This window comes from Rhineura floridana, chromosome 3 (genome assembly GCF_030035675.1).
Source record: "Rhineura floridana isolate rRhiFlo1 chromosome 3, rRhiFlo1.hap2, whole genome shotgun sequence".
Classification (NCBI taxonomy): domain Eukaryota; kingdom Metazoa; phylum Chordata; class Lepidosauria; order Squamata; family Rhineuridae; genus Rhineura; species Rhineura floridana.
In genome coordinates, this window is record NC_084482.1 from 146,370,478 (window position 1) to 146,391,803 (window position 21,326).

The 21,326-nt window shown below is 44.0% G+C and overlaps 1 protein-coding gene across 8 annotated transcripts in view; it reads left to right on the top strand.

Annotated features, from left to right (window-relative positions):
• CACNA2D3 (calcium voltage-gated channel auxiliary subunit alpha2delta 3) overlaps positions 1 to 21,326 on the top strand; it is a 1,117,495-nt gene that overhangs the window by 874,630 nt on the left and 221,539 nt on the right. The gene's annotated exons all lie outside the window — the stretch shown is intronic.

Consider the following 21,326-nt stretch of genomic DNA (forward strand, 5'->3'; position numbering starts at 1 on the left):
TCATGGTTCAGCCCTGCCCAGACCTGGAACCTGAGGTCTCCTTGGAGGAGGAATAGGGGAACAAGAATCCACCCACCCCACCATATATTCACACCACAGTGATCCTGAAAAGCTGTAAGATCTGTACATCTCTGCCCCAGGACTGGAGGTTATCATATCAGCTGCTTTGGTTTCTAGCTAGCTCCCAGACCCCCCCCTTCTCATCTCCCCCAAGGCTGCAGGAGTAGAAGAGATGGGGGAACAAGAGGAGCTTCATAGCCACCACCAAAATGTCTGCACATGAGGCTCCTTGGGAGGAGGAGGTGGAAATGTATGAAAGCACCTGCCCGAACCAGCACTTGGCTGAGAGCCTGGAAGGAGCGGAGCCTTCGACTCCTATCTAAACTTTCAGCCTGAGTTGCTTCATTGCAAAAGAAACAGATCTCTTTCCAAGTCCCACCCTTCCTGAACCAGAAGAATGGACAGAATTGCAGAATTAACTCTTTTCTGACCATCTCATTAGCTGTTATCTTTTTACAAAACAGTATTTTTATTCTAATTTGGTTTGCAAACTTAGACACAGATTGCCTGGTCCACAGATTTGAGCTCTCATTTCCAGAGGACTCTAATACTGATACTTACCCCTTTTTAGCATGTAGCATTCCAATTTGTTTGGGTTTTTTTGTTTATTTTATTTTTATAATGTGTGACAAAATAGATAAAAATCTACTTCCTCCCAAACTGTAATATCTAACTGTCAAATCATTGCTATTTCAAGGTAGACTTTATTATTCTAAAACATAAATGTTTCATTTTCTGTTTTTAAATATTATAAAATAAAATATCTGCTCAATTTAGCAATTTTTGTCCCAGTTATGTTGAAAAATCCATCCCATTCCATAACTATATTTTATTTCAGGTAAACTATAACTACTGTGTTAGATTATTAAAAAAAACTTCATGCACATCTGCTTCTGTTGCCTTATATTTTTGTCCTAGATTCCATTAAAATATGAGGAGCATTTTATTTATCACGAGGAAGGTGGGGAAACGCTGACTAAGGCTAAAATAATGGTAGCCATTTTTGTAGCCCTGGTTTCTAATTTGAGATGGTTCATTGATTTAAGAGTTTGTTGTTGTTATGTGCCTTCAAGTCGATTACGACTTACGGCGACCCTATGAATCAGTGACCTCCAAGAGCATCTGTCATGAACCACCCTGTTCAGATCTTGTAAGTTCAGGTCTGTGGCTTCCTTTATGAAATCAATCCATCTCTTGTTTGGCCTTCCTCTTTTTCTACTCCCTTCTGTTTTTCTCAGCATTATTGTCTTTTCTAGTGAATCCTGTCTTCTCATGATGTGTGCAAAGTATGATAACCTCAGTTTCATCATTTTAGCTTCTAGTGACAGTTCTGGTTTAATTTGTTCTGACAACCAATTATTGGTCTTTTTCGCAGTCCACTGTATCCGCAAAGCTCTCCTCCAACACCACTTTTCAAATGTTGATTTTTCTCTTATCTGCTTTTTTCACTGTCCAACTTTCACATCCAGACATAGAGATCGGAAATACCATGGTCTGAATGATCCTGACTTTAGCGTTCAGTGATACATCTTTGCATTTGAAAACCTTTTCTAGTTCTCTCACAGCTGCCCTCCCCAGTCCTAGCATTCTTCTGAATTCTTGACTTTTGGTTAATGACTGTGCCGAGGTATTGATAATGATTTAAGAGTTAATCATTGTGAAATTGCTGGTACCAAAAACACTTGCTGAGAACAACTGAGCTCTATCCTGAAAATAACATAAGCTGGTTATTAAACAGGTGCTGGCAATTAAAAAAAGGAGATACAGTCTGAATAGTATAATTTTACTTAGCAATCCACTTGCTTCTTCCCTCTGCAGAGCAGAAAATGTTTGTTATAAAGAAGAAAGCAGCAAGCACTGGAGGTCTTTATAATAATCCAGCTGCAATGCAGACCTTTTCCTGATCCCTCCCACCATTGTCAAATGTATGAATAAGTCACTTAAGGCCAATTAATATAAACGGTTGCAGCCTGGCTGGCAGTTTCACATGCTGCAGGAACCATGTGGGACATGTCAAGTAGATGATGTGGTCATTTTCCACACCTGTCCTGCTGACCCCCTAAGGAGGCCTCAGAGTGGTAGAGGAAGTAACTACATCATCCACATGGCGCACATGGCTTCCAGTTAATGGTTGCTATTACTGTGGATACATGGCAACCCAATCTGTATTTCCCTTTGTGTGTGTGTGTTTGCTGCAAAGTGGCTGCTATAAACAGTGCTTATGCTTGGAAGTTGTAAAGTCTAAAAGCTGAGAGTGCCTCTGAGCATGTAAAGAGTATAACACTGAGTAACCACAACCAGCTGCTACACATTTAGGATTATAGATTATTTCATTCACAAAGGTTACATTTTGAAAGCTCTCATATTAGACAGTATCCATTGGATTTAGTTATAAGTAACTAATCTTTCTTACATTGCTGTTATAGCAATGAGCGTCCTGATTTTTAAAGTATTCCGCTGATGCGTTCAAATAAATTTGGTTTGTATCAAACAGCTAAAGAACTGCTATAAGATTTCAAGCCTAGTCTCAAATCAACATTATCTTCTTATGATCTTCAGTGCTTCCTCCCCCCCTTTCCTCTTTTTATAACACCTGTGTTGTTGCTGGAGTTTGCAACCAACTCATAGCAGTATCCATAATCTGGGTTTCCATGAAGGCAGAAGTCTGCAAAAGGGATCAAAAGAAGACAGGACTTTTTGCCTTTGTAATCACATTTTTCAGAATGCTGACTTCCAATTGGGCCAGAAATACTAGTTTTCCCAGTTACTATGGGAAGTGGAAATAACTAAAGCTACTCTACAATAAGTATTTTTTTAAAAATTGGTTATTTTTAAAATAGAATTGAAGGGCTGGAAGGGATCAAAAAGGCACCTGATTTAATATATGCACAATCCCAAGCCTGTGTTGAACCTGAAGGGGCAATACGCATGGGTAACAATGACATCTAACCCCCACTTAGTACCCCCCCAAGCATTTGGTGATGATGCTCAAAGGATGAAAGCAGAGTGTCCCTTTCATGAATGGAAGAGCTCCAGTGGAAGCTCCTGCTGGAAGAAAGGAGGGACATGATTTTTTTGCTGTCTCCCCACAACCACCCCCAGCCACGTCTCACACTGTCCAGAGAGACGGCCAAGCCCCCAGAACAGCAGAAAAGAAAAATGAGTGTCCCATGAACTCTGGGTCCAAGCCTATGACATCACCCATTGCTACTACAAGTCTTTTGTGGATGTACATGTACAGTTTATAAAAAATAGGGCAGTTCCAAGTGGACAGTATAAAGCAAGCATTGTCAAATGTTACTTCTGTTGATTTCAATAAAGCCAAAAATGCTTACCAGGCTCTTGTGTAAAAACAAGTGTTACCACCTCTTGTAAAAGGTACCTCCAAAATGCAGCCTTTTTGTTTCTGTAAACAAATTGGGGGGGAAATCATTCTATAAAGACATGCAGTGGCTAAGTAGGCTTGCCATTCTTGAGACTGAAACATCTGCATTTGATCTGGTTTATACGATGTGGAAGCCAAATGATCTACCTGTTTCTGTGAACACAATTTTCTTTCCATGGAGTCACTTTGATCTAGCTAAGATTTTTTTAATTGGGGCATTTTACAGAAAGAGGTGGCACTATATGCTTCCAGACATGATCCTAAACTAAAAATCAATGCACAAAATTTCAGAATTGGACTAATGTTATATTGATAAATCTCTTCTTGGAACTGCCAGTTTGAGTTTTTTTTAATTTATTGAATGTTTTAAATAACTGTCCAAGAGGAAATATCATGCCTTATTCAAAGTAAAGACCTTTCATTCATATAAGTCACATGGATATCTCTTTGAGAAAGTAACTGGACACTTTTCACTGAAATGTGAGATTGCTATGGAACATCACATTGCAAGCATTGTTGTAATTTGCTGGCATAACCTGAGCTGCTGGTAATCCTTTGAAGTTAAATTGACTTCAGACAGCTTTGCTTTGCAGAGTTCAAACCTTGATTTTTACTATGTCAGGAAACTGTCTATGAAAGAGTAGGTTTTGTCGCAAGGTGTCTTCTCTAAAGGGATGCATGTTTAGTTGATAAAAAGTTCTTTGGCATTACTTCTTGGAACCAGTTTTTAATGCTTTATTGGTCTCTTGCCTGCTTGGTCTTTTCAGAGAAACTGTCCTATGGTCATTGGTAATAATAAGGCGGGGGGGGGAGCAGTTAGCACAGTGATGTCAGAAAACACTCAGACATGTTATTATCAGTTGCCAGAATAAAGCACTGAAGCTAAGTGTTGTGGTGCAGAGCCCCAGGCTTGGGCTGGGCAGTTTTATGGATTTAAATTTAGTTCAGAGGGGAAAGCAGCTAATTATTACGTTCTTTAGCTATAATCAGCAGAAGAGGAAACAGCAATCTGTAAAATGCAGATATTTAAGAGATACACAATCATTACAGAAGGGGTGATAATCTGGAAGTTATTCTTTTATAGTAGCCTTTGCCAACTGGTGCCCTTCAGATGTTTTGGACTACAGTTCCCAGCCAGCAGGGCCATCTGGAGGGCACCAGGTTGGTGAAGACTGATTTACATCATTTAGTTTAAGGATCTTTGGTGTATTTTTAAAAAAGAATTGTGTGAAAATGAGCATATTTTCCTGATTATAGCTGAGTTTAAAATCACCAATAATGTTTTTATCTGTCTGTCTGTTTGTCTGTCTGTCTGTCTGTACCAGGCAATTTACATTGGGTTGTATTCAACAAAGTCCTGCTCATTGCAGACCCATTGAAGTTAATGAACCTAAGTTAGTCATGTCTAGTAACTTCAGTGGGTGTACTCTGAGTTGGAGTAGCATTGGATACATCCCATAAAACATACAATAAACCAATTAACCAATAAAATATAATACATCAGTTAAGGCTACAATCTGAACCCCGACAAGACCGAGGTACTACTCGTGGGGGACAAGAGAAGGCTGGGATTTGTTGACCTGAAGTTCAATGGGGTGAGTCTACCCCTGAAGGACCAGGTCCGCAGCCTCGGGGTTGTACTTTTATATTATATTATTATATTATTACTTGATTCCAAGCTGTCCATGGAGGCTCAGATTTCGGCTGTGAGCCGGGCAGCTTGGTATCAACTACACCTCATACGTAGGCTGCAACCCTACCTTCCTGTTCATCAGCTCCCACTGGTGGTACATGCCCTGGTCACCTCTCAATTAGATTACTGTAATGCGCTCTACGTGGGGTTACCCTTGAAAACAGTCCGGAAATTACAACTTATACAACATGCGGCGGCTCGGCTACTTACAAACAGTCATCGCCGGGACCACATCTCGCCAGTGCTGTTCGATCTGCACTGGCTTCCAGTTGTTTTCTGGGCCCAATTCAAGGTGTTGGTATTAACCTATAAATCCCTATACGGTCTTGGCCCAGTTTATCTAAAGGAGCGCCTACAATGCCACCAAAGCAACTAGGTTGGCGGGAACTAGAGAGAGGGCCTTTTCAGTGGTGGCCCCCACCCTCTGGAACTCCCTCCCACAAGATCTTCGGCACATCTCTTCCCTAAATATGTTCCGCAAGGCCTTAAAGACCTGGCTTTTCCAACAGGCTTTTGGGATTTCTGGGGAGGTTTAATGTCTTTATGATTTAAATACTGCTTACCATATATTGTTTACTGTTACACTGTATTTTGTATTCTATTTCGTTGTAATTTATTGTATGTACGTCGCCTAGAGTGGCCATCGGCCAGATAGGCGACACATAAATTAAATCTTATTTTATTATTATTATTTATTATACCCACTTACCTGACAGTAAGCCCCACTGAACTTTCTTCTGAGTAATTATGTATAGGACTGCACTGTACAAATAATAAACATAGAAGCAGTCCTCTGGTCCTGGTAGGATGACTGTGGGGCTGTAGGATGCTGTGGACCTCCTGCTCTCTGGGTAGAGTGGAAGATCCACAGGTGGAGGTGTCCCTGGTGCAGTGGTGGAAAGCTGTTAAGCCATTGCATCTTCCACAAGCAGCACTCCATGGACCAGAAATGGATGGATCACAGGAGATCTTGGATTTACAAGAACCAAAGTCCTCTTGTACTCCTGACACCTCCACCATCTGAAAACAGCAAAGCAAGCAAGCAAGCACATAAAAGACCAGCCTTGGAGCTCATATAGCTATTTCCCTTTTCATTAGAATGAATGGGGGGGATGGAAAAAGCCACTCCCCACCCTCGCATACCTGTTCCTCGCTTGCTAGAGTGAGCCAGAAGGGCTTAGGAAGTGGTAGCTCCTCTGCCAGGGAATCTCCCCACTACCACCACTTTAGGACTACTCAGATATAATGAGCACATTAGAAGATTTGGAGGGGTAGCCATTCATGTGCTCTCTTATTTTTCTTTGGCCCAGAAAACCCCCCCTATAAGGCTTCTAGAATTCATGTGAGATCCGTCATCTTCTAATACAGAGATATCCTGAGAATATTAATGTTTTAGTCATATAGAAAAACAGTAAAGCCAACTATATCTCCATATCATAATGTGCTACATAGAGAGTTTGGGAAAGCCATTATGCCAGAGAGAACCATTGGATAAGGAACAGGAAAGCCACACAGCAGTATTACATACTACTGGAAAAGATTTCAATATAAGGGATTGCAATTTGCTAGTCTGATGTGGAGAAATACTCACAGTCTCTTCTATAATGAACATTTGGACACCAGGCCTTCAGTTACAGTCCATGAATTATGTTGCTTTCAGTCCCTTTTGATATTCTGTTTTGGCCACGAGAAAAGGAGGTGGGGGAGCCAAGGTCATAACATTTTTTTCCTTAGCCAATAGACCATCTACTGGAAGCTACTGATTTTACTTTAACTGTAGCGAGTGTCTTCCCTTTACTGAATTACCCCCTCCCCGCCAGTGTTATGTATTACGACAATAATATCCTACCCTTTTTGAACTCCTTTTTGCTAATCTAGCAAGCCATGTTGTTTTGACCTTTGTCTTTTCTTCTGATCAGCTAAGCAGCACTTCACCCACTGTACTTTCCTACATCTTCTACCGTGTACATTGTACATGTATGGCCCCAAAAGACAACCTTTGCTCCCACAGGAGGCAGTGATGGCCACCAACTTGGATTATTATTATTATTGTTGTCTTTGTTTATACCCCGCCATCCTTCCAAAACTGGAACTCGCGGCGGCTTCCAGATAATAACACATATCATTAAAACATACAGAGTCTAGATTAAAATAAAATTAAACTAATTCCAATATTAAAACCATTCATACCTATAGCTAAAAAAGAATAAAAAACCAGTGTAAAAATGGAGGAATGGCTTTAAAAGAGGTTAGACAGATACATGGAGGATAAGGCTAACGGTGGCTACTAGCCACAATGGCTGTGCTGTGCCTCCACAGTTGGAGGTAGTATGATTGTGAATGCCAGTTGCTGGAATCTGTATACAGGGGGGAGAGTGCTGTTGTTCGCAGGTCCTGCTTGTGGCCTTTCAATGGGCATCCAGTTGGCCACTGTGAGAACTGGATGCTGGGCTAGATGGGCCATTGGTCTTGATCTTGCAGGTTCTTATATTCTTAACCTTTATGTTTCTTATACTTGTCTTAGAGGCACAGCAGAAGGTGGACAGTCACAAAGCCCACAATTTGTACCATATGCTGCTCTAGCCTCTCTCTGTCTGTGTTAAAGAAAAATAGTGTAAGATTATTTCCAGTCATACTTCAGTTCTTGCCAGAGGGCTAATATGAATCTGAACAGCTTTCTTCCTTCTGCAGGTCACAAAGACCTGTGGCAAAAATTGTCCACTTGACGTATTCAGCCTCCGCAACGTATTGTGAGGAACAAGAAAAAACACTTCTGTTAGAATGGCAATTCTAGAATTGTAGACGTTTGCTCTGTGCACCTTGGTTTGAAAGGTGTTTTACATTTTCACCTCGTAACCCACCTCATGAACTTTTTGTTGAAAGGCAGTATAGGAATATCACAGCATACAAAAAATAAATAAGTAGACAAGATGAAAATCTTCAACGGTGAAAATTCAACTTTTGTGAGATGGAACTCTCAAACAGTGAATGATAATAATGTGTTCATGTGAACTACATATGACTGCTATTTAAATTGTCTTTGGTCAGCATTCAGGAAGCCTTTTGGTGAGTAATGATACAGCCCTATTCAAGAAAGTGCACATGTATGTTTATTTATTATTATTTATTTAAGGCAGTTATATACCACTTTTCAGGCAGACCTCACAAAGTGGTTTACGTAAGATTATTACGACAATCAGTAATGATTTTTTTTTAGACAAAAGTTACAATAAAATGGAAAAAGCAGCCTGTTTAAAAAGAATCTCTTACTGCTTCTTCTCATCTCCCCTTGGGTCAAGATGGTTCTGCTGCAGATGCCCCTGTGGTGAAAGTTGGGGGAGGCAGGGAGGAGTCACTATGACGGTTTTGTTAGTTATGTTGTCAGTCAAATAGTAAAACAAGAGTCTTGTGGCACCTTGAAGACAAACAAATGACTTAGGACGTAAGCTTTTGTGGACTATAGCCCACCATCAGCTGCATGCAGTGCTATCATCAGTTGAAGGTGAATATATATTGGGGGATGGGGGATTGTAAAAAATGAGGCCAGAAGGAAGTGGAATGCAGACAAGAACAGACAGTGAATCTTACTTTATTAAAATTTATGGGGGGAAAGTTGACAACAAAGACATCCTGACACAGGTAAGCCAATTAGCACATGTGGCATGATCAAAATCCATTGTGCTGATGAAATCCACAAATTACTAAAACTGGCAACTTCTTCTGAATGCACAGGATTGAAGGTTCTTACTTTCTCCCCTTTACTCATATCTATTCAGAGTTCTTATATGTTAGATGTTAACTCACCTAAGCTTGCAGGTTTCCAACAGCAGTTGTCTGAATAGGAGGATTTAATTGTTGGAGACTCCACCCAAGGATGCTTGGGTCTTGGGAGTAATCAGGAAAATAAATGGGGAGTCAGACAGCAGAATATTCTCACAATATGCTGTTTTTTCATGTCTTACACACTACAGTTATTAAATGCACTCTAGGTGGCCATCATATCAGAATCAGAAATCAGAAATACATATCAGAAGCAGGTATATTGCAGTATACAATCAATATATTTGCAGCTGAGGGGCTAAATAATACACAGACACATCACCTTGGGTTGAACAAGGGCCACTATTAAATTACAGTAAAAAACCGTTTTAAAGTGACCTGCAGAGGGAAAACCTAGGTGCGGGAACTGTCTATAAGCAAGCATCTTGCCATACAGCTCTCGGGTGACCAGCCCCTGTTGGGGGCAAGGGCAAGCCCATCTGCTTACCCCTTACCCTGGCCACACCCAGTAGGTGAGTAGGGAGGCCTTCTCACGTCACCACCCCCCGGGGCTGTACAACCCTCAGGTGGATGAGGTAAGTTGGCCCCAGAAGCAGCCCATATCCTGCCCTTGAGCCATGAAGCCCTGACAGACAGGCCTCCAGAATTGCCAATCACCTCCAAAGGTGCCTAAGGGAGCCACCTAGCTGTCCTTACCTATTTCCCTTCCCGCACCTTCCCGCCACAAAAGGGGAACAAATCTCTGTTTAGTCCCCCTTTACCCCACTGCCAAGAAACACCTCTCGCAGACACCTCTGCAGGTCCCCCAAAAATATGTCGTTACCTGCATCTGACAGGTGAACGCCATCGGCCCTATATAGTTCAACCCTCCAATGCTGTATGTGGGGATGCTGAATGGCCTTCCCCCGTGCCCAAGAAGAGCCAACCGAATCTGCCGGTTGACTTTCTTCCGTGCTCCATCAATCCCCCATGGGTCCCACACACCACGCCAAACCCAGCGTGGGGGCATGTCTGACCACAGCAGAAGTACCGAAGGCCAATGTTACCGTATTAACTTTATGTCCATGCATGCCTGAACACTGAGGGCCTTGCCCCGCATCAAACCAAGGTCATTACCACCAAGGTGAATGACCACAACCTGCGGAACTGCCCGCACTAAACCTTGCTGGAACAAAGCGGGTAGGAGCCCATCCCAACGCATTCCTCTCCGGCCAAGCCACTGTACTGTAGCCCATCGACTGAGGCCCAACTGTGAGCCCATTTTGCGATTTTGCGGCCTTCTGGGCTGCCCAGAAGACCATGCTGTGGCCGCATATTAGGATGCGCATTTGCTCCATCCTTGTCCAGCAACCTATCAAAACAAATTATGCTTGTTAGGCATCCGAATTCCAAGGCCCTCTAAAGGGGCAAATATAGCGTCAAACGGCCTGCACCTTTCTCTGGGAAAACCCAAGACCTGCTGCCATAGAAGCAGCTCCAATTCTAAAAGAGTGAGTTCCAAACTCTGAGGGATCATGCCCTAGCCCCAGCAACGCCTGCTTTGTGAGCGCCCCAAACTGGTATTTTGTGAGGGGATCCTCACTAGCATGGGTAAATAAATATCTTTCTCCAGCTCCCCTGGCCCCCAGAAAAACTTGCAAAGCCCGCACCAGGCAGAGGTTAGGCACCGATGAAGGGGCCAAACGTATGGTCCGCCCCCTACCTATCTGGTCCGTCTTAGACCTTCTCAATTTTATACAGGCACAACCCCCTTCTATGGAGACATCTGATAGCTGAAGTGTACGTTGAGAGAGGTCTCGCTTGGATCCAGCCACCATCTCTCCTATCCTATAAGCTCCCAAAAACAGTGTAAAGGCTACCACCTGAAATAGCCTGGCTTCATAGCTGGAGGAGCATACTGTTTCCCACTGACCCACCATACCCAGTAAAATGTCCAGTGAGAAAGGGCGATGGGGATCAGGGGCTGCAGGGTGTTCTGTAGTCCACCCTGCCAACATGCGGCAGACCCTAAAGTCCCCAGGAAACCACCTGCCTTTGCTAAGAAGGAAAGCCCCACCATCTTACCTTGAAGTGCTCAGACTGACAGGCCCCGCCTCCTGCTGTCCACCAGGAATTCCAGCAGGTGACTCACTGGAATCGGCCAGTCTGGTGCATAGCCCTTGCCGGCCCAGAATTCCTGAATCGCCCTACCTGCTCTCTGGTAACTGGCAAGTGTGCTGGGGGCAATGGAAAGGCTTATGGCCCTCTGTGACTCTGCTCTTCAATCTCCCAAATCGCAGGGGGCATGGCTTCCGGCTGAGCTCCAGCGACGCCAGCTGACGGAAACGGTCCATCTGGTTCTGTGACAGAGCATCAGCAACACTATTGTCAATGCCAGGAACATGCCGTGCCTGAAAAAGAACATTAAAACGCAGGCATTGGAGAACAAAAAAGCGGATGAGGCCCATAACCGTCGTGTTCCTGGATGTAAGGGAATTGATAACATGGACTGTAGTCACGTTATCACACCAAAAATGGACCGTAGAGTTCTTTAGCCTTTCAGCCCACAAATAGACAGCCACCACTATTTGAAAAAATTATAGAAAGATCAGATCTTTGGTCATCCCTTCCTGAATCCATGCCTGTGGCCATCGTCCATTACACCAGGAAGACCCAAAAACTACCTCGAATCCAAAAGCCCCAGATGCATCTGATTGGACTTGTAACTCCACCTCCAGGAGTCGGTCACACCTCCAAAAGGATATTCTATTGAAATCCTGAAGGAAGGAGGACCACACCACCAGGTCAGCACACAATGCAGCTGTCACCCTAAACCTATGGTGCGGCCGTAAAAGCCCAACCATAGCATCATAAACTCGCCTCAAAAATGCTCGGCCTGGCACTACAAACCTGCATGCAAAATTTAGGTGCCCCGCCAACTCCTGGAGGGTGGAGAGGAAAACTTTCTTAGCTCCTGTAACTTCCTTAATCTTCATTTGGAGGATCTCAAGCTTCTCCTTGGGCAGCCTACAGCACTGCCTCCCAGAGTCATAAGAACATAAGAACATAAGAAGAGCCTGCTGGATCAGGCCAGTGGGCCATCTAGTCCAGCATCCTGTTCCCACAGTGGCCAACCAGGTGCCTGGGGGAAGCCCGCAAGCAGGACCCGAGTGCAAGAACACTCTCCCCTCCTGAGGCTTCCGGCAACTGGTTTTCAGAAGCATGCTGCCTCTGACTAGGGTGGCAGAGCACAGCCATCATGGCTAGTAGCCATTGATAGCCCTGTCCTCCATGAATTTGTCTAATCTTCTTTTAAAGCCATCCAAGCTGGTGACCATTACTGCATCTTGTGGGAGCAAATTCCATAGTTTAACTATGCGCTGAGTAAAGAAGTACTTCCTTTTGTCTGTCCTGAATCTTCCAACATTCAGCTTCTTTGAATGTCCACGAGTTCTAGTATTATGAGAGAGGGAGAAGAACTTTTCTCTATCCACTTTCTCAATGCCATGCATAATTTTATACACTTCTATCATGTCTCCTCTGACCTGCCTTTTCTCTAAACTAAAAAGCCCCAAATGCTGCAACCTTTCCTCGTAAGGGAGTCGCTCCATCCCCTTGATCATTCCGGTTGCCCTCCTCTGAACCTTTTCCAACTCTATAATATCCCTTTTGAGATGAGGCGACCAGAACTGTACACAGTATTCCAAATGCGGCCGCACCATAGATTTATACAACGGCATTATGATATCGGCTGTTTTATTTTCAATACCTTTCCTAATTATCGCTAGCATGGAATTTGCCTTTTTCACAGCTGCCGCACACTGGGTTGACATTTTCATTGTGCTGTCCACTACAACCCCGAGGTCTCTCTCCTGGTCGGTCACCGCCAGTTCAGACCCCATGAGCGTATATGTGAAATTCAGATTTTTTGCTCCAATATGCATAATTTTACACTTGTTTATATTTTATAGTTTGCCACTTTTTCCGCCCATTCACTCAGTTTGGAGAGGTCTTTTTGGAGCTCTTCGCAATCCCTTTTTGTTTTAACAACCCTGAACAATTTAGTGTCGTCAGCAAACTTGGCCACTTCACTGCTCACTCCTAATTCTAGGTCATTAATGAACAAGTTGAAAAATACAGGTCCCAATACTGATCCTTGAGGGACTCCACTTTCTACAGCCCTCCATTGGAAGAACTGTCCGTTTATTCCTACTCTCTGCTTTCTGCTTCTTAACCAATTCCTTATCCACAAGAGGACCTCTCCTCTTATTCCATGACTGCTAAGCTTCCTCAGAAGTCTTTGGTGAGGTACCTTGTCAAACGCTTTTTGAAAGTCTAAGTACACTATGTCCACTGGATCACCTCTATCTATATGCTTGTTGACACTCTCAAAGAATTCTAATAGGTTACTGAGACAGGACTTTCCCTTGCAGAAGCCATGCTGGCTCTGCTTCAGCAAGGCTTGTTCTCCTATGTGCTTAGTTAATCTAGCTTTAATCATACTTTCTACCAGTTTTCCAGGGACAGAAGTTAAGCTAACTGGCCTGTAATTTCCGGGATCCCCTCTGGATCCCTTTTTGAAGATTGGCGTTACATTTGCCACTTTCCAGTCCTCAGGCACGGAGGAGGACCCGAGGGACAAGTTACATATTTTAGTTAGCAGATCAGCAATTTCACATTTGAGTTCTTTGAGAACTCTCGGGTGGATGCCATCCGGCCCGGTGATTTGTCAGTTTTTAGATTGTCCATTAAACTTAGAACTTCCTCTCTCGTTACCACTATTTGTCTCAGTTCCTCAGAATCCCTTCCTGCATATGTTAGTTCAGGTTCAGGGATCTGCCCTATATCTTCCACTGTGAAGACAGATGCAAAGAATTCATTTAGCTTCTCTGCAATCTCCTTATCGTTCTTTAGTACACCTTTGACTCCCTTATCATCCAAGGGTCCAATTGTCTCCCTAGATGGTCTCCTGCTTTGAATGTATTTATAGAATTTTTTGTTGTTGGTTTTTATGTTCTTAGCAATGTGCTCCTCAAATTCTTTTTTAGCATCCCTTATTGTCTTCTTGCATTTCTTTTGCCAGAGTTTATGTTCTTTTTTATTTTCTTCATTCGGACAAGACTTCCATTTTCTGAAGGAAGACTTTTTGCCTCTAAGAGCTTCCTTGACTTTGCTCGTTAACCATGCTGGCATCTTCTTGGCCCTGGCGGTACCTTTTCTGATCTGTGGTATGCACTCCAGTTGAGCTTCTAATATAGTGTTTTTAAACAACTTCCAAGCATTTTCGAGTGATGTGACCCTCTGGACTTTGTTTTTCAGCTTTCTTTTTACCAATCCCCTCATTTTTGTGAAGTTTCCTCTTTTGAAGTCAAATGTGACCGTGTTGGATTTTCTTGGCAATTGGCCATTTACATGTATGTTTAATTTAATAGCACTGTGGTGACTGCTTCCAATCGGTTCAACAACACTTACATCTCGCACCAGGTCCCAGTCCCCACTGAAGATTAAGTCCAGGGTTGCCGTCCCTCTGGTTGGTTCCATGACCAACTGGTCTAGGGAATAGTCATTTAGAATATCTAGAAACTTTGCTTCTTTGTCATGACTGGAACACATATGCGGCCAGTCTATGTCTGGGTAGTTGAAGTCACCCATTACTACCACATTTCCTAGTTTGGATGCTTCCTCGATTTCATATCTCATCTCAAGGTCTCCCTGAGCATTTTGATCAGGGGGACGATAGATCGTTCCCAGTATTAAGTCCCTCCTGGGGCATGGTATCACCACCCACAACGATTCTGTGGAGGAGTCCGCCTCTTTTGGGGTTTCGAGCTTGCTGGATTCAATGCCTTCTTTCACGTATAGAGCGACTCCGCCACCAATACGTCCTTCCCTGTCCTTCCGATATAGTTTATATCCAGGGATAACCGTATCCCACTGGTTTTCTCCATTCCACCAGGTCTCCGTTATGCTCACTATATCAATGCTCTTCTCTAAGACCAAGCGCTCCAGTTCTCCCATCTTGGTTCGGAGGCTCCTAGCATTAGCGTACAGGCACTTGTAAGCAGTGTCTCTCTTCAAGTGTCTTTGGCACTTGTGGTTTGGCCTGTGGTAATTTTGCCCTTCTGAATTTATATCCTGTGCCCCTGCTCTCACAATGCCTACTTCTAGGCCTACCCCTTTCAAAATTTCATCATTTGTTTGGTCTTTATCCCAGGGGGGAGGTTTACTCACTTTCTATACCCAAAAAAGTCAAAACAGGGGCTGGGCCTTCCATCTTTTCCATGGCGAAAGGAACCCCCAGTTCTTCTGCCATGTCCTGGAACTGTGCCATTAGGTGCTTGCATTCACCTGTGCCAGCCCTACCTGCAAACAAGAAATCATCCAAATAATGTACCACTGCATTCAGACCCATCCATCTCTTGATCGCCCATTCCAAAAAGGTGCTGAAGCATTCAAACACTGCTCAAGAGATTGAGCATCCCATGGGTAATGCTCGATCCATATAAAATTTGTTGGCGAAAGCAAAACCCAGCAGCTCAAAGTCTGCAGGGTGGACGGGCAGTAGTTGGAAGGCGGACTTAATGTCGCACTTACCCATGAATGCACCTCGGCCACAAGCCCGCACCATGCGCACTGCAGCATCAAGGGAGGTGCAGTGCACTGTACATAGACTGTCAGGAATGAAATAATTAACTGACTGTCCTCACGGGTAGGACAATTGGTGAATCAGCCTGAACTCCCCTGCTGCCTTCTTGGGCACAATACCTAGCGGGGATACCCTAAGGTTAGGGAGTAGGGGTGATTGGAATGGGCCAAGCACCTGTCCTGCCTGCACTTCCTTGACAATTTTCATTTGCACAATCGCTTCCATGCCCATTACAGATTTTAGATTTCAGGACATGAAGGTTGCCCATGGACCGCTATAAGGAATTCGAAAGCCTAACAAAAGACCCTGCAACAGAAAACATGTCCCCCCAACTGCTGGGTAACCAGCAAGCAAGGTCTGTAAAACTTGTAACTTAATTGGGGAGGGACCCCTTTCCCTGAGTGGCACCAGGCGGAGGCTGTTTTCTGCCCCCTTGCTGGTCCCTGACTCCTCTCCTGTATAACCTGCCCCTGGGGCAGGCAGTGCAAGGATGTGCCACTCCACAAATGGAAGACTCATGTCGGAAGCGACACTGGTTACATGTGCAGACCCCCCCGGGAACTAAAATCCCAGCACAGCAGCCGTTGTTGAACCCCTTGCCCCGTATTAACGGAGGGAAGGGTAGTAGTCGACTGCCTGCTCAGTAGATGCCCACTATCACACATATCCCCAGTCATGACTTGGGCTGCTGCCATGAACTGCAGCCAGAACTGTGGCTCCTTTTTATCCCATGGCAGAGACCTATCGCATGCCACACGCATGCGAAAAGCCTTGTCATAAGATGGCCAGGCCAGAAAACTCAACATATGCCCTATAGATAATGTCCAGGTACTTCAACAAATATAGCCCCTTTAGGGGCTGCCTTTCCATCAGTACTCCAGCATAAATCAGCTACGCTGGTAACCAATTGGCCCATGTCTGGTCTACCCTCCGGCGTCTAGGTCTCTCCACGTCGCCTTCACCCTCCTTATCCTTGTCTTTTCTGGGGTGTTTCCTACAGAGCAGTGAAAATACGTCCACGTATTCCCCTTGCCAATTTTTTTCTTTGGTCTCAGGGAGCAGGTGAAAACCAAGGGTGACAGATTTATCCCCAAAAGGGATGGTACTGGCCGCAACTGACCCCAAGGGGTCCGACATTGCACCTTGTCCTACTGCTGTAGCTGTATGTTCATCAGCCAATGTGGCCGTCATGTCCATTCCACCAGGTGATGTGGCTGATGCCACCGTCTGTCCCTGCATGCTGCCATACTTGGGTACATGTGGCCTGGAGTGGTGGCTGGAGACCACCTGGCATCACCCCCACACCAGGCCCAGTGTAGGATGCACCATTCACTTCCATTCTGAAAGGGGTAGCGAATGTACCCCCCCCGCCCCTGAGGCCCACTGACCCCATGGAGACCATCCCCATCCTGGCCACCCAGCTGCCTGGGCAGCCCAGCAGACTCACCTGCTCCCATCAGTGGCCCTGGCACACTAGCTGCCTGACCTCCCCCACGGATGATGACATCGCGCCAGCCTCGGGTGCAGCCTCATCCTGTAAGGTTCCAACCGCCGCTGTGGATGTGGTGGGAGCCACCGTCCCTTCACTCACAAGCTGTGTTGAGCCAGAAAGGGATTCCAAGGCATCCAGCCGGGCTGAAATCAAATTAATAACAGTTTTATTAGCCCCCTGCTGCTGCCCTGTGCCAATACCACCCCATGCCCCAGCCTTAGCTCTCTTCGGCCTGGCCACCACCCCAGTCAAAGTCTCAGGCGTGGCTGCCACCTCTGTAGCAGCCAGGGGTGGCATGGTGCTTTGCCCCAATGCCCCCCTCCTCCGTTGCTCCAACGCCTCCAAGCGTGCCAAAATTGTCACCCATGGAGGCACCTCCTCCTCATCAGAAGAGGTAGGGACTGGGGAGGTGCCTTTTTTGCAGAGGCCTATAGGCCTTTCTTTTCCCCTTTGGCCCCCCTTTCCTTTCTTGGGAGGCATGGCTTTTCTATGTATTTACTTTTTTTTAGTGTACTGTATTTTATAATTATGACTACATATAATGTCGTTGTGTTTGTCCCTTTTATTTTTATTTATTCTTAATTTATGTGCGTGTGTCTTTTTTTAACAAGTAGCAGCACTAACGTGGTGCTGCTCAAAAAATGTCTCGTGCCACCCTACCCTAACTGCCTGGGGGGGGGCTGGATGTCCAGCCGGCTAGGCCCCTTTTATGAGGCCCTTTTTGAGGCCTGCTCCCGCAGCAGCCATGCCACAGCGTCGCCTGCTGAGAAAATTAAATGGGCCTAATCGATCCCATGACACGCGGCCTTTCCAAAGGCCTGTGCCAGCAGCAGCCGCACTGCTGTGCCCAAACAGCACCTCCCACGTGGCTGCTTTTTGGGCTCCCACCCCCTCCGGGGATCAATCACCTGGGCCTAATAGGCCCAACAAACACACCGTCTTTCCCACCACTTTGTGTGCCAAAATGGTGCCGTCCACACAGCTGCTAGAAGATGGCCGCCACTGCTCTCCGACGCGATGCACCATCTGCCCTCGTCTCCACTGTCTCATGCCAAAAGAGGAGGATAGGAGGGGCGGCCTGGACTTAAATAAGCCCAGGGCTGCTCCCCTCCATGCTGCACATCACGCATGCATAATCGCTGTGATGCGCAATGTTGCCCACATCAAAGATGGCAGCGCCCCCATCCGCAACTATGCCCTGCTCATCCACACTGCGCAGGCGAGCAAGGCGTCATAAAGTATAGAAACCCTTAGACTTTAAATTATAAAACCTTCAAGTAACAGAATGATTAGGTTACACTGTTCCAAGCTCAGAGTCTAAGACAAAGTTACAATGCAGCTGGAAATGCATAAACTTCTGACTTCCGGGAAGGGTGACTTAGCCTGTGCCTGCTTTTGAGACGGGCTCCTGCCTCAAAAGAAGCTTATTCAGATATATCAGTCAGTTTTTTCTTTTTTTTTTGACTGATTAAACTTCTCCCGGGTAGGGAGAAACGAAGAGATTAACCTCAAAGCCTATTTTTGTTGGGACGACCAGATCTCATTAATTTATGGGACGAGGTCCAGCCGACGAAGGTGGGACGGATTTTCAACAGCAAGCTCTATCTGTTAAAGCGAACGTTCATCTTATCTTCTAAGAGAGAACGCACTAACAGGCAAGCACCCTTCTTTCTATATTTTTCTTTTACTTGACTTAAATTGTTGCTGTTTAAAAGAGATTTGCCAGATTGATCGGTTTTTGACATCTCACTGGGGAGCCGTAACTTCTCTCTGCTACGCACTAATTAATAGCTTATCTCTGTTTTTGTTGCAAAAAGCTGTCCTGGATTTGCATTCTAAAGATATACACAGAAGAGGGATTTCTATTCCAGATTTTTATTTTGAAAAATATTATACTGTTTTGAGACTACTCTCTTTTTGGTCTATTTTATTTTGACGAATCTGTTTCTTGACGATTGCCATTAATTGTTTCGATCCTGGGAACTGCATTTTGTTTACTTAACTATTGGAGAGATAAGGCTGTCTGCTCTGTTTATACTGTGATGTCACCAAGTTTGGAGTATTAACCCAATTGTTGCTGAAATAAGAAGTGGTTTTCCTATATTTTTCTTTTAAAATGGCAATTAAGAAAGTGGCTGAGAATCTGGAAATAACTATGTTTCAGAAAATAATGGATGAGATTGAGATAACGAAAATTGAATTGAGTAAAATGAAGCAGGAGATTAAAGATATAAGGGTCCCTGTGAGAGAGGTGACCCTGGAAGGGGTCCCTGTGAGAGAGGAGACCCCGGAGATTGGAACAGGGGTCCCTGTGAGAGAGGAGACCCTGGAGACTGGAATAGGGGTCCCTGTGAGAGAGGAGATCCCGGAGATTGGAACCAACGTGGAACAGGAACAAGATTTGGAGTCTATGGACTTTAGAAATAAAATCTATTGTTTGGAACTCAATGTTATCTCTGAAGAAATTAATGAAGATTCTAGAGATAAAGTTATCAATGGCATGGATTATCTTCTGGACTGGAATGATGTGATGGAGCCCAATATAGAGAAAATCTATGGAATTAACTGCAGCCATGTGACAATGGAAAAACTTTTAAGAGATGACCCAGTGTATTTTGAAAAAAAGAACAGAGATATGATTTTACAGCAGTATTTCAGCAACCTATTCAGAATGGATGGCAAGAAAATATTTGGGATAGAGGTAATTCCCATCAGACTCTTACTATATGACTATGGCTTTGACAGCAAGATTATTATGGAATACTGATAATGGAAGATTGGATATTGAAATTACTGGACTTAACAAGACTACTGAAGATGGAAGATGGAAAATGGAACTAATAGAGATAATAGAACAATGGCTACTGAAATTACTGAACCTAACAGATTCTGATGTGATGGATTAATTGAAATGTTTATTTTGACTATGGTTATAACAATAAGATTATCATAATTAGTAATGAGATGGATTAATCGATATGCTTATCTGGAAAAAAAAATTGATAGATATATTTCTTAAAGAATTGAAACCTCTCTTTGACTTTTTGTGGAAAGAATAAAGTAATGTTTATGAGATTTGATGATTAAGTAAGATAACTACTGGAGGAAAGTGATTTTATAATATGACTTAAGAGACAGGATTGTTATATATTATAGACTTATAACTGATTTGATCTTTGACAAATGGGAAGTCAATATTTTACTCTTTATTTTTTTTTTTTCTTTTTGTTTAACTATTTTTGATTTTGTTTTTTGTCTTTGAATGTTTTATGATTTTGTCTTGTATGTTTTATGAAAATCTGAATAAAAATTATTGAAAAAAAAAAAAAAAAAAAAAGGAAATGCATAAACTTCTCACCACCAGATGTCATTCATGGATGGGATACAGGCTTCTTGCTTGGACCAGAGCAACAAAAGCACTGTTCCTTTTATAGAAATGTTCAAGGTTATCTTGTGGTGACAGATGTCTGATCACCATCTCTGAGCAACATCTCTGTCCACCATCCCTGCCCACCATCTCTAAGCACCATATCTGATAACAAACTTAACTAGCTAAACAAGCTGGGAGGCAGGTGCCATTTCCGGACAGTCCAAATAAGGTATCCCTCCCTGTCCGCTGCCTGGACCATGTTATCATAAACTGCATTGGCTGCTTTGGGGAGCACCAATCATAGGGATGAGGGTAGAAAGAGTAGAAAGGGTAGAAACCTACATTTAGCAGGCCTTCTTTGGCTGTATCCCTGCTAACAGCTGACAAGCAGAGTTACAGTCTGCTCTCTTTGGCTCTACATCCTTGACCTCAGCAGGGAACAGGCACATGCAGCCAAAGAAACCCTGTTAAATGTAGGCTTCTTTCTCCTCACCCTCAAACTGCTTTGTGAAGTTGAGTGATTTTAGACTGGGGGTTCTTTGATATAACTTCTAAGGCTGGATTCTTACGTTACCCTGACACAATAGGAGCCACTGCAGCATCTCTTTTTTCCACACTGCCAGCACGAGATACTCTGGACCACTTGGGAGAAGCCTGCATTGCATCTTCTCCCTGTGTCAGTTTCAATTTACAGGACAGCGGCTTAGTGGCAAGAGGAGAAGTGGTAACAACCATGTTTCTTGCATGGTCTTGATCTTCTCTGCACCCCTCTGGATCTTGTGTGTTTTGATATATACAAAACGTATGATATACCTCTCAGACACAACTATACTTCTCAGACATCATTATTTAAAGAACACTTTTGACCAAATGTTTAATTTCTAAACATTGTTGCAATCAGAAGAACCTCAGCAGAGTTAC